Below are 16,858 nucleotides of genomic sequence, written 5' to 3'. Positions count from 1 at the left end.
AAATAAGTGTCAAACTTTTGAAAAACATTGATGTATTGCAACAGATTGCTGAGAAAAATTGCGCTTTTGAAACATTTCCCATCATTGATACATTCAGGAAATTTGATTCTGTTGTAACAGCTTGCTTTGGCAATGCACTGGATAAAAGCTACATTGATAAAATCAACAGCTTCAAAAGCTCCTATCTTCAACTTACAATAGCCAGTGTCACTCCAAAGGTTCATTCAGTTTTTTATCACATTCAAGACTTATTTGCTCAGAGGAAATAGTCTTTGGGGCGTTACAGCAAACAAGCAACTGAGTTTATTTATACAGCTTCAGTGTTCATTGGGCTAGATTTAAAAGGTCCTCTCATCACCCAGAATATGGAATGAAATTGGAAGCAGCAGTGGTCAATTTAACAGCAAACATTTGTGGAATGTAAAAAGAAATAATCAATGCAACTTTTTTTTTGTTTGGAAGAATAAATGTAAATTAAAATTGTTTAATGTTAATCATTTTAACTTAATTGAGATAAAAAAGACTCAATATTATGCATATTATGCTTTTGTTATATTCAAACAAAATTTTTACAACTTTTTGTTTTTGTTTTGTTATTTCACCTCCCCAAGGCCCAGAAGGTAACTTTTTGTAACTTTTTGTTGTAATAAAGTTTTTCAAACAACATATCCCAGTTACAGCTGTCGAAACCCTTATTCACATCTAAACTACAAATATTATATATATTTGTATAAGTTTGATAAGTTATTATTATTGTAATATTTTATTGTTTCACTTAAAAGGAATTCTGCATGAAGAGTGGAGCTATTGTGCTTGAAGCCAAATTGATGAGAGTGGCTATTTGATATTTCCGGACATTTTCCATATTATATTCAAAGAGTCTTGTCAAAATAGGCATGATACTAATTCCACGATAGTTATTAAAATTATCAAGAGATATTTTTTAGGATTTTACTATTGGAACAATGATGGATGTTGGTAGGTACTCTGGCACCGCTCCATTATTAAAGATATTGTTATAAAACTATGTTCTGCAGTAATTTCGCAGGAATCATGTGATCTTTTAGATCTAAGCTTAAGAAGTTTCGATGTCGGAAGTTGATACGAGTATTTTATTAGGCTCATCTATGAGTTGTGCAATATGACGGTGTTTGCAATTGTTGTTGGTAATCGTGGAATTATTGAGAATAGTACTAAAGTTTTTTCTAATTTCTTCTACAATTTCATTTTTGTCTTGTTTTTATTAATAGTGAAAATACAAGTGTTTGAATTTAATTTAATTCTTTGGATATTGTTCCAAAACTTTTCTGGATTACTTTTTCGAAGGTATTCAATATTTTTTTATATTCGTGTAATACTTGAAGAGACAACAGTAAATTTTTACGAATTAAAAAAGCATTTTCTCCAAAAGATCTTCCATAATCCTTTTTTTCGGCAGAGTGAAAAAATAATTGATGTGTCGGAGCTGATAGATTATTTAAAATAAAACGCTCAGCATTTGAAAGCCAATACTCTGATATAAAAATTATATCGAAAGAGTTAATTAAGGTAGAGATATAGCAGGTGTTTGATTTAATACTTTGACAGATGCACAGAAACTAAAACTAAAAGTTTTTGAATTTATTGCGCGTTTATCCATTGTGATTTTGGGTTTAGATAAATGGCATGAGCTGCGTATTATTGATGTTTATCTTCCGATTGGCTGCCAAAAAGTCAATCTGACATCAGATTTACTTTTTATTACTGACCGCGATATTGACGGTTTATAGTTATTATTTTGAGGTATTACAGTTCTGAAGTATTCACCAGACTTTCGAAACTGTTTAACAATAATGTTGTTGTCGCAAACTTCAGGTTTTAGGATGATGTATTTTTCATAACTTTTTATTGTTGCTTGAAGGATCGATTATATTTATTTTCTCGGTTGAGTTTAGCAGCAATCGGTTCAACGCCTATTTCATTCTTTAAGTAATCATACGTAAGATCCTCTGATATGGAACTGCAAACGCCTCCAACAAATATATCAAAATCTCGAACAATAGAACTTCCTGCAATAGAACTTCTGTTCTTAGCTAATTTTTTTTCAAAGATTCGTCCTTTTCTCGGTATAAATGTACCTGGTGTCGAATCAAAATGTTTTTTTTCTATAAAACAATCTTATTCGATACTTTTATTTTCAATTTTTTTATGTTAATATGGTATGCCATTTTGGGTTGTATTTTAACTTTTTGTGCATTAGTTTCACCTGTTTTTAATTTTTCACTGACATCCTCTCTGGTGAAGTGTGGAGTAGTTTTACTTTGTGTTTGATTTTGAGTTGTGCAGTAGTTTATTGAATTTGAAACAATAGAGTTTTTTACAGGTGTTTTAAAGAAGTGTTGAGTTCTTTTAAATTTGACATAACATTTATTTCTTTAACATGATTAGTTATTTGTTCACTAATTTTTTTCAAGTTATTAATCAATTTAGTAAAATCTTTGTAAAGCTGTTTTTCAGCAAGGAAGATAGACATTAGATATATATCATCCAAACATGTAGAAACCTTATACCTTTTTCTAAGATTTTTCTTCAAAGGGTTATCAGAATCGAGACTAATGTTAGGTTCTCCGTAAAGAGGAAACATCTAAGAATAAATATATTTTCCTTTTGGAGTTTTGAAAATTCTTTAATAATTACATCTTTAGGATGGGAGCAGATTTCTTTCACATTAATAATGTAGTTTTCTGCGAGATTCTATTATCATTCAGAAACAAAAAAAGCTCACCAATTTCTCTCGGCGCTATTTTAGCGTAACATTTTTAAAACTTCTTTAAAATATAAACCTCTTAAAACGTGTCTGTACTCTTCTAAGCCCAAGCGCATAATGGAACACAACTTTTAATAGTTTTCAAATTTTATGTCTTTGTTTATGGTCTTCTGTAAAATACACAAACATTAAATTGACTAGAAAAAAAAATGGCGTAATGGAATCGAAGCACACGATAAGATTAAAATTTAAAATTTAAAAGAGCTATATCTTAAAAACTGTGCATTTACCAGTTGAGAAATTTTAACCATCAATTTATCATACCTTAAAACGCATAATATTTTGTAAAACGGTTAGAACTGTACTACGAAACTGCTCGATACAGTTTGATGGCCTGTGATCTATATTGTTCGGCAAATTACTGAGAAAAATAAAATCGTATTGAGTGGGATATGATCTAGAGTCTTCGCAAATTGTTGCGAGTGGGATACGGATTCCGTATCCCACTCGCAACAATTTGCGAAGAATCTAGATCATATCCCACTCACATCCGTATTACGGATCTAGATTCTTCGTAAATGGCGGTCGAGTTTTTTTAACAGTTAAAAAAGCTTAAGTAAAGATAAAGAATAAAGTTAAACTCAAATTAAATGATAAATATTGTTTTTAAAAAAGTCACCAATAAATCATCACCAATAAATCATAATCAAGTCAATATCCTAATGAATTAATTTAAAACAAACAATTATATCAACAGAAAAAATTGACAAAAAGATAAACAGAATTTCGAACTAAAAAATAAAAAAAGAACTCTTACGTAAAACAATGAAAGAACAATAATAAGAAAAAAAATAAAAAAGTTAACAAATAAAAAGAAACAAAAGAAGAAATGAAGAAGGAAAAATAAAGAAAATTACAAACGAAGAATAAAAACATTGGTTGTTTTATACTTACTTTTTAACGATTTAATTTGTAAAAAGATATTATAATTTTTTGTCTTTCTAATTTTATTATTAATAATTTTCTTGAATTGTATTATTATTTTTTTATGAATTTTCTTTTATTATATTATTTTTTTTTATGTATTATATTATTGTTTTTCGTTAATATAGTTAATAACTTGTTGTTGATGTTTTTTTTTAGTTGTTGTATCTTTTAATGTTATCTATTTATTAAACATATATTATCTTCTATTATAATATTTATTATTAAATTAACTATTTAAAATTTTTAATACTATATAGTTTTATGATTACTAGTTAATTATTATACCTTTTATTTTTATATTATACTATATTTATTTATTATTGATTTATTGGTATAAATCAGTAATGATTTTATATACTATTGCTTTGTTTTTAACTTGTATTTTTACATCGCAATTAAGTGCCATTGTAAGTTTTGCAATAAAGCAGTGACCAATCATCAAAGAGATATTTTATGTGATTGTTGTTCTTCTTGGGTTCATGCTAAATGCAATTTAATCAACAAACTTTCGTATAACCTTCTTGTCAAAGACTCTTCTGTCTGGTATTGTAATGACTGCATAATTAAGAATATGCCATTTAGCACACTTTCGGACTTTTCCTTAACTATATCATGTCAGACTCACAAGAACTTTAAATTCTTTAGAAGTCCAATGGAATTCAAAAAATTGGTTTAAGGGTATAAATAAAATCTCTAACACTTGCAAATACTACGATATTCTTGATCTTAATAAAACTTTAAAATCAAATTCTGAATTGTACCGTCATCTAAACATTGGTTCTTTGCACTTTTATATTGATGATCTTCGCAGTCTCATAATTTCACTTGCCATTCTTCCAACAGTATTTGGAATTTCATAATCTAAATTGTACATTAACGAACCCAATAAAACATAAGTATAAATAGCTATAACATTGAACAAAGCTCTACTAAGCTAAAAGAAGAGGCGCTCTTCTATACTTACAATCCAATCTAAACTGCAATGTTAGAAGAGATCTTATAGTATAAGCCCCAAAATACCTAGAATCTATCTTTATTGAAATCATCAATCCTTTTAAGAAAAATATCACAATTGAAAAATATCATATTGACTGCATTTACCGACATCCTTTTTCTTAAAAAAATTAGTTCTGAAAATAAACAGGTTATGCTAATGGGCGACCTTAACATGGACTTACTAAACTACAACGTATCCCTTATTATCTCTGATTACCTTGACTCACTTTGTTCTTACTCTTTTTACCCAACAATAACTCAACCAACGCGAGTAACCTGTAAATCTAAAAAATTATTGATAACATCTTTTTAAATTTTCAAATTCCTAATCTTATTTCTGGCAAACTAACAATATCATTTTCAGATTACATGGCACAGTTTGTTTGCATTTCTAATATTCCTTTCAAAAACAAAAAGTTCATAACAACTAAACGATCATTTAAGAACTTCACGGATAATGGATTTATTCAGGATATTTCTAATATTGACTGGAAGTTTTATATAAAAAATGGTAATAATGTCAATGAGTCAATGAACTTCTTTTTGAAAACATTCAACGCAATTCTTGTTGTCATGCCCCGTACAAAAAACTGACTAAAAACCAAAATAAACTCAAATCTAAACTTTGGATCACAAATGGAGTTCTGAAGTCAATTGCAATGAAAAATAACCTCTACATAAAGTATATGAAATCGAAAAATCTCAACTATTCAATAAATTTAAATTGTACAGAAATAAAATTAGCAATTTATAAGAATTTCCAAAAAGTCATACTACATCTCCTTCTTTAACAAAAAATTAAAAATACAAAAAATACATGGAAAGGAATAAAAGAAGTTATTTACACCAAACCCTCTACACCAATTAAATCTTACATTCTATAGTCTAATGGTAACACTATCTCAGACAGTATGGCTGTTGCTAACATTTTTAACAAACACTATGAAAAATACAACACCCACCCAAAAGTAAAATGATTTCTTCTAAAAGTATCTTCTCTAACTGTTTAAAAATGCGAATTCTAATTCTTTCTTTCTTAATCCAGTGACTGAAAACAAAGTTTCCGATTTAATAAAAAATAGTTTCCAAATGGTAAAAAATTAGAACTAAATAGTATCCCCACACACCTTTTTCAACTTACTTCTCATGTTATTTGCAAGTTTCTCGGTTCCATATTGAATAATTCTTTTAATAAAGATTTTTTCCAGAAGTTTTTAAGATAGCCAAAGTCATTTCTATCCATAAAAAGGGTTCTCTAATAGACCACACAAATTATTGACCAATTTCTCTTCTATCTAACATTAGTAAAATATTTAAAAAGTCATTTACAATTGACTTTATATTTTTCTTGACAAAAACCAATATCTCTACAAACATCAGTATGGATTTCGTAACAAACACTATACAACTCATGCACATAACTGAATTTATTTGAAATGCTCTTGATAATAAACTTTTTGCATATGGAGTGTTTCTTGACTTAGAGGATGTCTTTGATTCTGTTGATCACTCTATCCTCTTAAGTAAATTGGAACACTACGGTGTTCGAGGTTATACTCTCCGATGGTTTTCATCATACCTTTTTAATAGATCGCAATTTGTCTCCATCAATGATGCCAAATCTTTTCCAATAAAATTCTCCACAAAGATACCCAAGGTTCTGTTTTAGGACCATTGTTTTTTCTTATTATATTTAATGACCTTGGTATTTGTCTAAAACTTTCAACAGCTTACCATTTTACTGACGACACCAAATTACTCATAACAACAAATTATTTAAAAAAAATTAACAAACATATTAATTATAATTTATCCAACTTTCTTCAATTTTTAATAGCAACAAAACTGAACTCATTGTTTTCAAATCAAGTCAATCTAAAATGTATAAAAATCTAAACTTTAGACTTAGAGGCCAATAAATCTTTCCCCTAGTTTCATTAAAATATCTTGGAATCCAAATTGACTCAGATCTATCCTTCTCCTCTCATCTTAAAAACTTAGCAGTAAAATTGTGTAGATCAAATATTATGCTAGTCAAAATTCGCCACTATGTCAATTATGAAACTCTACTTAATATATACTATGCAATTTTTGTATCACATCTTAGATATGCTTGGCATAAAAAAGGTTACAAACTTTTTGCGTTCATAACGTTCCAAAACTAATATATTTGATTTAATTTGAAAGTTGTCGATAAATACAAATTTAATTTAAAGTAATAAAATATATAATTAAGTAACTTATTGCCCTCACTTTGGTCGGTGATCATGTCTTAATTAAGAGTCGGTTTGAAATCACTGAAATAACTTGGAATCACTAAAAAAAATTGTACAAAAAAGCTGCGTACATATGTTGTTTTCTTTATGGCAAGGGACTTCAAAATCGTGTTATGAAAAGTTGTAACATTTTGTTTTACGACGAACAAAAAAAAGAACCGTTAAGAGCTTTTCTTAAAAAGATAATTTGCGCATATTTAAAAACACTAAGTGTTTAAAACTTTATTGCAAATAAGGTTTTAAACACTAATATTTCGCGAAAGCTTCACATTAGTACCACATGTTATTCGAGTTAGCAATGCTTCTTCCAAACTCTGCGACACATTTTTTGCACCTCTTGATGTCTTGTCTCGGTTTTTTTAGGATCGGGGCAAACTTTTGCGGGGTCGGGTTCAAAAATATTTCCGGGCCTAAATACTCATTCAAATCTTACACTTAAATTTTACGACAAAGAATTATTTATTACCAAATAAAAAAATGCTGTTACATATCTTCAGGTTAGAATTATTTTGTTCTATGTCCAAATTTAAAAAAAAATGAGTTTTTAAAGTTTTCTTTTAATAATTTTTCTTTTTACCTGTACTACTTCTCAAATAAAATAATAATTTCAAATCAGGTGTAACCGATTGCTCTATGTCCAAAATAGCATTAGTTATAAATGTTATTTTGTTGTGTTTCCACCAACCATTCAAAATGAGTTCTATTCACATAAATTAATCCCTTAAGAGTTTATTTAGTATTAAAATGGCGGAGGAAAATAGTTTGTCTTGAAGAAATAAACAAAAATACAGGTATTTTCTTATTTATTCTCTAATATTTGCTAATCACCTTTTCTTAGTTATTAAAAAACAATGCACAGTCAGCACATTTTTTTATTAGGACATGTATTATCATCTTGTTAAAACTTCAGGAATACTGTTGAGTTTGTGTTGTATATATACATACATAATTTATTTGTAATAATATAATTTATACGTAACTGGGTTCAAAGTGTATAATAACTTGTTTCGTATATTGAATAAATTGTTTTTTATTACTTATTTGCATTGTTTAACTTTTTTTGTTTTTTTCAGATTTTCCACGACATGCTAATATCAAATTCTAATATAATAATAAAATGCTAATATAACAATTCCAAATGTTCCAAGACATCCTTTAATTGCTAGTCAACAGCGATTACCTCCACACGGTGGTAAAACTAAAATCTTTTTTTCTGTTTTTAAAAACAAGTTAAAGGATATCATTTTTTCAATGGATAATAATTGAAATATTTTGAGATATTGTTTTAACCATTTATCATTTCAAATGTTTTGGATTGTTATTTTGTTATAAACTACTTGTATATATTTATATTATATTTATACTGTAATTTTTATATGGTTCTGGCGACAAGATCGATATGATCTTCTTCCAGATTCCAAGTTTATATGTTTATATTACTTGTAAATCACGACATGTAAATAATGTAAGCTAAAAAAAAAAAAAAAAAAAAAAAATTAAATGGACTGTGGTGAATGTCTCATATTGAAAAGTAACGCTTCATTAGTAAAAATACTGAACGATTAGATAAAAAAAGAACTCAGACAAATAAAGGAAACAATTCAAGAAGGAAATATATTATTCTTGCAACTTCTTTGTTGATGATGTCAAGCATCGTGTATGTAAGGAGTTTTATTTATCTACATTAGACATCAGCTGCAGGCAGGTATCGTACAATTATGAGAATAAACTTGAAACTGGTATTTCTACCCCAACGAAATAAGGAAAACGTTGTAAAAAAAAAGTTCTTGAACTTACCAAACAGAGTATAGAAAACCATATCAACTTGTTTCCACGAGTTGAGTCACATTATTGTCGAAGCATTTCCTGCAAACGATACTTTGATGGGTCGTTAAATTTGAGGAAGCTTTATGAGTTGTATTTAATATATTGTACTCAATGTGAAATTTTACCAGCAAAGGAATGTGTGTATTGCAATGTTTTTAATACCAAATTTAATATTGCATTTCAGAAGCCGATAAAAGATCTATGTGATACCAATTTTGCATTATTGAAAATGCAAATGAAGAGCGAATCCAAAAGTATAACAACAAGCATATTGCATTGAAAATTGAAACCAAAATATGGAGAGATAAATATCACAAGTTGAATTACCCGACCAGAAGTATGTATTGACCTTCGAAATGTCTTGCGTTTGCCAAAAACTAATGTTGGGAACTTCTTTTATAAAAGCAAACTCCGCTGTTATAATTTGGCAGGTCATTCTTTACTGAACAAAAAAGCATATTGCATGTTATGGCATGAAGGTATGCCTGGTCGTTCTGGTAAAGATATTGCTATTGCTATGGTATAAATGCTAAATAAGGTTTACAAGGACTTTCCTTATATTAACAAGTTCATACTTTGGTTTGATTTTTGTGTTCCACAGAATAGAAACAGTCATAAGTCAGCAATATTGCGTGAGTTTCTTATTGATCATCCAAATATTGAAATCATTGAGCAAAAGTATTGTGAGTCTGGGCATAGCTCCATATAGGAATGTGGTAATATACATAATCAGATTTAGAAATCATTACATTCAGCATAAATATTTAGTCTTCTTGGGTTGGCAAAGGCAATTTTGAATGTTAACTTGCGTAAACCATTTTTTGTTTACCAAATGTAAAAAAGTGACATTAAAAATTTTTTCAAAATTGCCGGTCTTATGAACTACAAGAAGGTTCCATACTTTAATGTCAAAACACTTGTATATTCGTTTAATGCTTCTGGCCATGTGTATTTCAAGACTCGTTTTACAGATATTTATAAAGAGGTACGGCTGTTTGTGCCAAAAAACACACAAGCATCAGGAAGTAATCTTGAAGAGCCATCAATTCCATTGGCGTCTTGTTTTCGACATAATGTTGAAATTTCTAGTGAGAAAGTAAAATACATTCTATGTACCCATATATGCCAGCTGTAGATGTTTATTTCTATAAAACCTTATTTCAGTAGTGTTTTTTTTTCCAGCTCTATATCTGGAAATAAATGAAATTTTAATTATCCGATTTATGTACTTTAGTTATGCTTTGTATCATTCAGTTTTATGTTGTGTAAGGTTCATTAACAAAAACTTAACAAAATTTATTCACACTTAACAAAAATTATTTAATGACTTTGAACAAAGTTTTCATGTTATTAGTATTAAAAACTTGCATGCCTACTTTCAATTTATCTTTTTAGATAAAGGTGATTTTTTTATAAATAATAAAGTTTTGGTAAAATTAAGTTTGTTTTAATTGAAACTCCCCATTCTTAAAAAATGTCAATAGAATTATTTCTAAGTTTTGAGAAAGTTTATTAAATACCCATATCCATTCAAGTTTGTATTTTAAGTGTTTTATGTTTCTATATTTGCTTTTAAATCTCTAATTTAAAAGTAATTTCTTGTATTACATTTTCGTATTCACTAAAAAATGGTCATAAAACAAAATAGTAGTAACGCAAGCTTTAAATTCAAAATTTTAATGTGTGCTATTTTGGGGCCGTTATAGCAGTTTGAGCAAGTAATTTATTTTTATTATATAGCAAAGTGTTGAAAAACGTTTGCATAAATGAAAAATGTATTACCACTTCTTCTGCATTGCAGGGAAAAACTTTAACTTGATTTATCTCAGTTTAAACAAATGGTGAGTTAGAACAAAATAATTATAACCTGACGATTTTACGTCTTATAATGTGTATATTAAATAGTAATACAATACAATAATATTATATATTATGTCATGCTTTCTTCCATGCAAAATCTTTAAAAACGTCATCAAAATTTCTATTTCAATTTCACTTTATATTGATTGAATAGCAAGAAATGAAAATCTTTCTTGGCTTATCGATGATCGCAATTTTTGCACCCCTTCCCCCTCCCCCTCCCCCTCCTACCCTCAATTTGAGAAGTTGCAAATTCTATATGGTCATTGTTTTTGAACGCTGAGAAATTATACTATGAAACTTAAAATTTCTAAATGGTTATAAGTCTAGATGAAAGTAGTACAAAAAATATTTCATCAACTTATTGCTCTCATGTTTGGGGCTTTTGTTCCCAGGCTCCAATAACCGCAATTTTTTGCAAAGCATCTTTATTTGACATAAGTATAAACATATAAATGTTTAGAGTTATCTCCATGTCTGGAAGTTAGATATCTCAAAGACAAAAATATGCAGGATCCGCCCCTGCATTTTGATTTCTTTATAAATTTCATTTCCGTCGATATCTCCTTCTAAATGTAAAGGTAGATCATGACATCATTTTAATAAATATTTATCTTCTAAATTATCAGTATTATTCGTGTATGGAAAACCATAAAGATTTCTATGATTCTCGTTCAAGTCTGGGTTTAAAAGATACTAAGACAGTATCTATTATTTGCAAAAAATAATTTATCCGGAAGTGTTCTTTATTGTTATTAGCCGACGATTCATCTTCTCCTTCACAATCGAATAATTTCCGTGTTTTTCCTCTGGATGATTATTTGAAATCAGGATTTATATCAATTTCTTGGTAAGTTCAGTTGCTGCAATCATAGCTTTGGCAAAACCTTCTGCTCTGTATTCAACAAAGAATATGTTAACACCTTTTAGATGTTTTATGGCCAAATCGATTGGCATATTCTGGTTTTGCAATACTTTGCAAGCGATATTATTTTTGGACAATATATCATACCAAATAATAATACTGGCTATAAATTCAAATTCGTTTATTTTGCGTACTGTAGACAAAGCCTCAACTTTCAGTTTATTCTCAAATGTGTTGTTGCCAATTTCAATCAGGGTGTCTCAAAATTGCCAAACTTAAAATCGTATAGCTTTTACACTATCAAGACGGCGTTCCTACCTAGTGTCTGACAATAATTTAGGTGTAATTATAACGTGTAATTTTTTTAGAATATCCCAACGCAATGTTAATGCTGCAAACATCGTGTAAATCTTTTGTAAAACACCAAAAAAATGTATTGTTTAGGTTGATAATTTTGCTATATCTCTCAATAATAAATTCAAGTAAAACGCTTTGGTATGGAAAATGCTTTAGGATTGACGCGCGATATATTTGCTTGTACTCCGAGAAGTTTTTCCATGTCTGGAAGGTAGCTATCTCAAAGACCAGCAAACCCTAGATCAGCCCCTGATACCTCAAGTTATATCTATATTTATAACTCAAATTATTGCAACAATCTTTATGATAATAATTTTAAGAATTCCGCTCGATTATCGCAGTTTCACATTTTTATTTAAAATTTTCACAATTTTAATAACTACTTTATTTATGTAAAAAATAAGTGACAAGAGCTTGAGTAAAACTCCATAAAAATGAATTTTTTATTTTTAAAAAAAAACGTATTTTAAAGTTTTGTTGCTGTTTAAACAATAAAAATAAATAATATTTTATTTAAACCACCTGTGAAGTCATATGATTTACTAAGCTTTCAACTTTGCTAAGCTCTAAGTTCATTTTGATTGCATTCAACTCAATATCAAATAAATATTTACGTCGAACGTCAATTATTTCAGATGATTTGAGTTTATTTTGAATTCCGTATTTTACATCGCTGGATGAATTGTTTATTATTTCAGTATTTTGGACAGTTTTTTTTGGCAACTTTGAATCCATAAATGATTTAGTCAATTTCAAACTCAATTTCAAGAACTCATTATCAACTTTCACCTGCAAATCTTTTGATAAATGAGCTAACAAATTTTTTTCAAAGTTTATAAAGTCATTTTGTATGTTTCTTTTTATGTAATTATAACCATTTTCGTTCTTTTTGATTTCAGTTTCAGGGCTAATTTCTGATTTAAACAAAAAGTTTGCCACTTTTATAATGCTAATGTTCTCCATATGACCTCTTGATAAATCGGCATTGTCTACATGATTTTCAGCGATATTGATAATACCTTTATGAAGTATATTTCCAATTGTATTTTCCGCATGAGCTTCAGTAATATAAATGTTCTCGGTATAATCTTTAGTTTTGTCAACATTCTCTGCTTGATATTTATTAACGCTCTCTGTTTGATATTTATCAACACTCTCTGTTTGATACTTAGTCGTTTTTATATTTTCTATTTTATTTTTATTTATATCAAAATTATCCAAATTGATTTTAGTGATATTTTTACTTTTGATATATTTCTCTGTAGAATTGTTGTGTAATGCAGTAATGGTTTTATTATTTTCTAAAGGATCTTCAACGATATAGGTATTCTCAGTACGAATATTAGTCAAACTTCTATTCTCGGTTAAATCTTTAAAAATTTTAACATTACTTGCATAATCCTTTAATAAATTTTCAGAAGGTAATGATAAACGAGGTTGGATTTTTTCATAGAAGTCATGTTTTTTATCCATATATAACTTCTTTAGAATCCGCATTTCTGATTCAAGTTTTTTAATTTTTAGTTCAAGTTGAAATATATATTCTTCTTGAACCAATATTTTTTCTTCGCATAAATCTATAACTAGTTTTTGACGAGAACTTTCCAGAACATAAGATTCAACTAAACTTTTATTTTGCTCGGGTGGTTTTTTAATAAATAAATTTGCTTTGCTCAACACGATTTCTTTTTTACGGTCTGCAACGGTTTCAACTCTACTGCTGCGTGAAACTGCAGCTTCATCTTTAAAAGCAAAAGTTATTAAAGAAGTTAATTTTGGCTCGCTATGCATAACCAAATTAGAACTTGACTGTATAGGATTTAGTTGGTACCAATCTTGTTCAGAATTCATTTTTCTTTTTTCAATTTATATAATAAAAAAAGTTTTTACGTAATCCAATTTTACTTCCTTTCAGATCAATTTGACGTCATATTTGCTAAACAATGGTATAGATTAAAAAGAAAAAAAAAAAAGAAAACCGCATACTTTAAATGTTAAAAGAAATCAGGAAACGAAAGTATTATTAAAATATTGTTGCATTTCAAATTGACAAAAGCCATTTTTTTATGTTTTGAGAAACTTAAAAAAAAAACGGTATCACTTTGCAATTTCTTTGGTTAAATGACTTTGGTTTGGTGACTTGGTTACGTGGCTTTTGTTACACGACTTTGGTTTGGTGACTTAGTGACTTAGTAACCTAAATTTGGTACATTTTGTACCAATATGTACTAACTTAACTTACTCAAAAACCTTGGATTGTTGATTATTTGATAAATTATTATTTGAGATGGTCATAGTTCAAGTATTTTGTAGCAAAATGTTTTATCTTTTACCTAATCTAATAATATTAGATTGATTATTTGATTAACTATTATTTTAGAAACCTACTCACTGCGATATCGTAAAGATATTATCGCCATGTTGAAATGCAATGTCGCTTAGGGATTATCCATAAATTATGCAACGCTAAGTTTATTTAAAAAGCTAAAGTCGGAGACCTTTGGTTCTTTGACGCGGCAATTTTCATTAAACTTAATGCGCTATTTTAATTTTTCAAATAGCTTAAAGTTTTGCGAGGGAAAACTTATCTTTTTTGTTTTGTTTATTAGTGAAGTTTAGCGTTGCGTAATTTATGAACGATCCCTTACGTCAAATACATATTTGGGCAGAAATAAAAAACAAATGCAAAAAAACTTTTTCCCAATAGTTAAAGATATACTATTTTTATATAGTGGAAGTTGTAAACTATAAATTTTAGCCTTTAAGTCAACGCGCCTCCAAAATGGAGTCATAGTAAAATAGTTATGAAAGTATTCAATTAGTTGTTTAAGTGATTATTTAAGTAAATTATAAATCACTTGTTTATAAACCTTATTTCAAGTATTTAGGAACATGTTAATTTGCTCTGCTCCCAAGGTGAGAAAGTTAAATCTTTTCGACAATGCTAAAACAACAGCATGTTAATATTAATTGATTTTTATTTAAATATTTACTAAATGAACATTTTAAATATTTTAAGTATCTTAAATATTTACTAAATGAACATCTCTAATAACTAGTTTGAAAGTATAAATTTTCGTTAAAAAAACAACTTATTTTCTAATTTTGTAAGTTTGTAAATTAGTCCTAATTATGTAAACGCCTGTTTCTTATTGCTTAACTATGTAAATGCCTGTTTCTTATTGCTTAATTATGTAAACGCCTGTTTCTTATTGCTTAATTATGTAAACGCCTGTTTCTTATTGCTTAATTATGTAAACGCCTGTTTCTTATTGCTTAATTATAATAATAAACAGCAGAGGACATTTTATAATATCCTCTTCTGTTTATTATTATAAAGATAATAATATTTCAATAATATTATCTTTATAATAATAAACAGCAGAGGTAAATTGGAGATGATAAACAAATATTCAAACATTTTGATGACTGAATTCAGTTTTTTGAAAATGAAATTTTTAAGTAAATGTTATTATCTTCTTCAATTTGTACAATGTTAAAAAAAATATTACTCTATAACTTCAGGGATCAGGAGAATGAATTGATAGTTTTATTACTAAATTAATTATTGGTATTAAATGCCAACAAGTAATTTAGAAATAAAGTTATCAACTTCTTTGTTCCAAAATCACGTACTTCCATAAAATCATTACCGCCTACTCTAATTTTCTATAATGTTGTTAGATCAAAGCTCTGTTCTAAAATTAAGACTTTTAACAAATCTCAATCTTTTATTTAATAATAGAACTTAATAGATCTAAATAAATTTTTTTAGGTGATGTCTGTTTCAAATCAGCATTTGGCCAAATAGTGTTTATAGTATGCATCAATGATTAGAAACAGCAGTATGAGAATTTATCAGCTTTATTTGTTTCTGAAAAGTATATATTAGAAAAGTTCTAAGTGTTGTTTCTGAATATTAACCAATCAACATTTACTAGACATCATAAGCAGAATTGTGATCTGAGTTCATACATACCTAATATGACATAAATATGACAACCAACTGCAAAAAAAATTCGTTCTCGTTTAAAAATAGTTGATAAAAATCTTGTACAGCGTTTGTGCGAACATGTGTACAGAAAAACTGACGCAGTACATCGTAATGGCAACAAAAAATTTTTCCAAAAATTATTTGTCGCCATTACAAATTTTCCACGAATTATGTATGTATTTCGCCATAAAGAATTTTTTTACAAAATTAGACTTTTACAAAATGTATATACACGGCTGGGGCAAGAAGAAGACAAATTCAGTCTTATCGCCCCTTCGAATGTAAAAAATTCAGTCTTATCACCAAGCCCCTTCGAATGTAAAAAATAAACATGTTGCTTACTATTTTGTAATAATTTTTGTTCATTAAAGTTTTCTTTGCACTAATATTACTCGTGTATATTTTGTACCAAATTTTCGTTGCAAAGTGTTGCTAATAAAAAATAATTATCTATTTTATTAGCAACGCTATATCTAATTGTTATTTTTATACAGAAACGTGGCTAGCCTAATTCACACACCCTGTTTGGAAGGAGGGACCCCAACGAACTAAGGGGGTCCATTTGCAAATTTAGGGGCTATTTTGGAAATTTATGGAACTTTTTTTTAGTAATACCTAAATTTTTTATTGAAAGATTAAGAATAATTCTTTTTAGATTTTTTCATTATTTTTTTTTTGGAAGGAGGGAAGGGGCAAGGGTTCTGACCCAATAGCCACGGCCCTGTTTTTATATGTATTTGTATATTACGGTTATAAAGAATTTTTTAAAGGGGTCGGCGATAAAGCTAAATGTACTTTTTTCTTACACGATCCATTAATTTTGATATATATGCAATTCTATAAACATTCTTTAACTGCAAAATCAACTACACACACCCAAAAAAAAAATTTGGTTTTTGTGAAACCTTTAGCGAGTATATACAAGTTAAAAATTGGCTTGACCAGACACA

Source organism: Hydra vulgaris, chromosome 03 (genome assembly GCF_038396675.1).
Source record: "Hydra vulgaris chromosome 03, alternate assembly HydraT2T_AEP".
Taxonomy (NCBI): Eukaryota; Metazoa; Cnidaria; class Hydrozoa; order Anthoathecata; family Hydridae; genus Hydra; species Hydra vulgaris.
The sequence above is the reverse complement of the archived record's forward strand: the minus strand, read 5'-3'. Positions refer to the sequence as shown.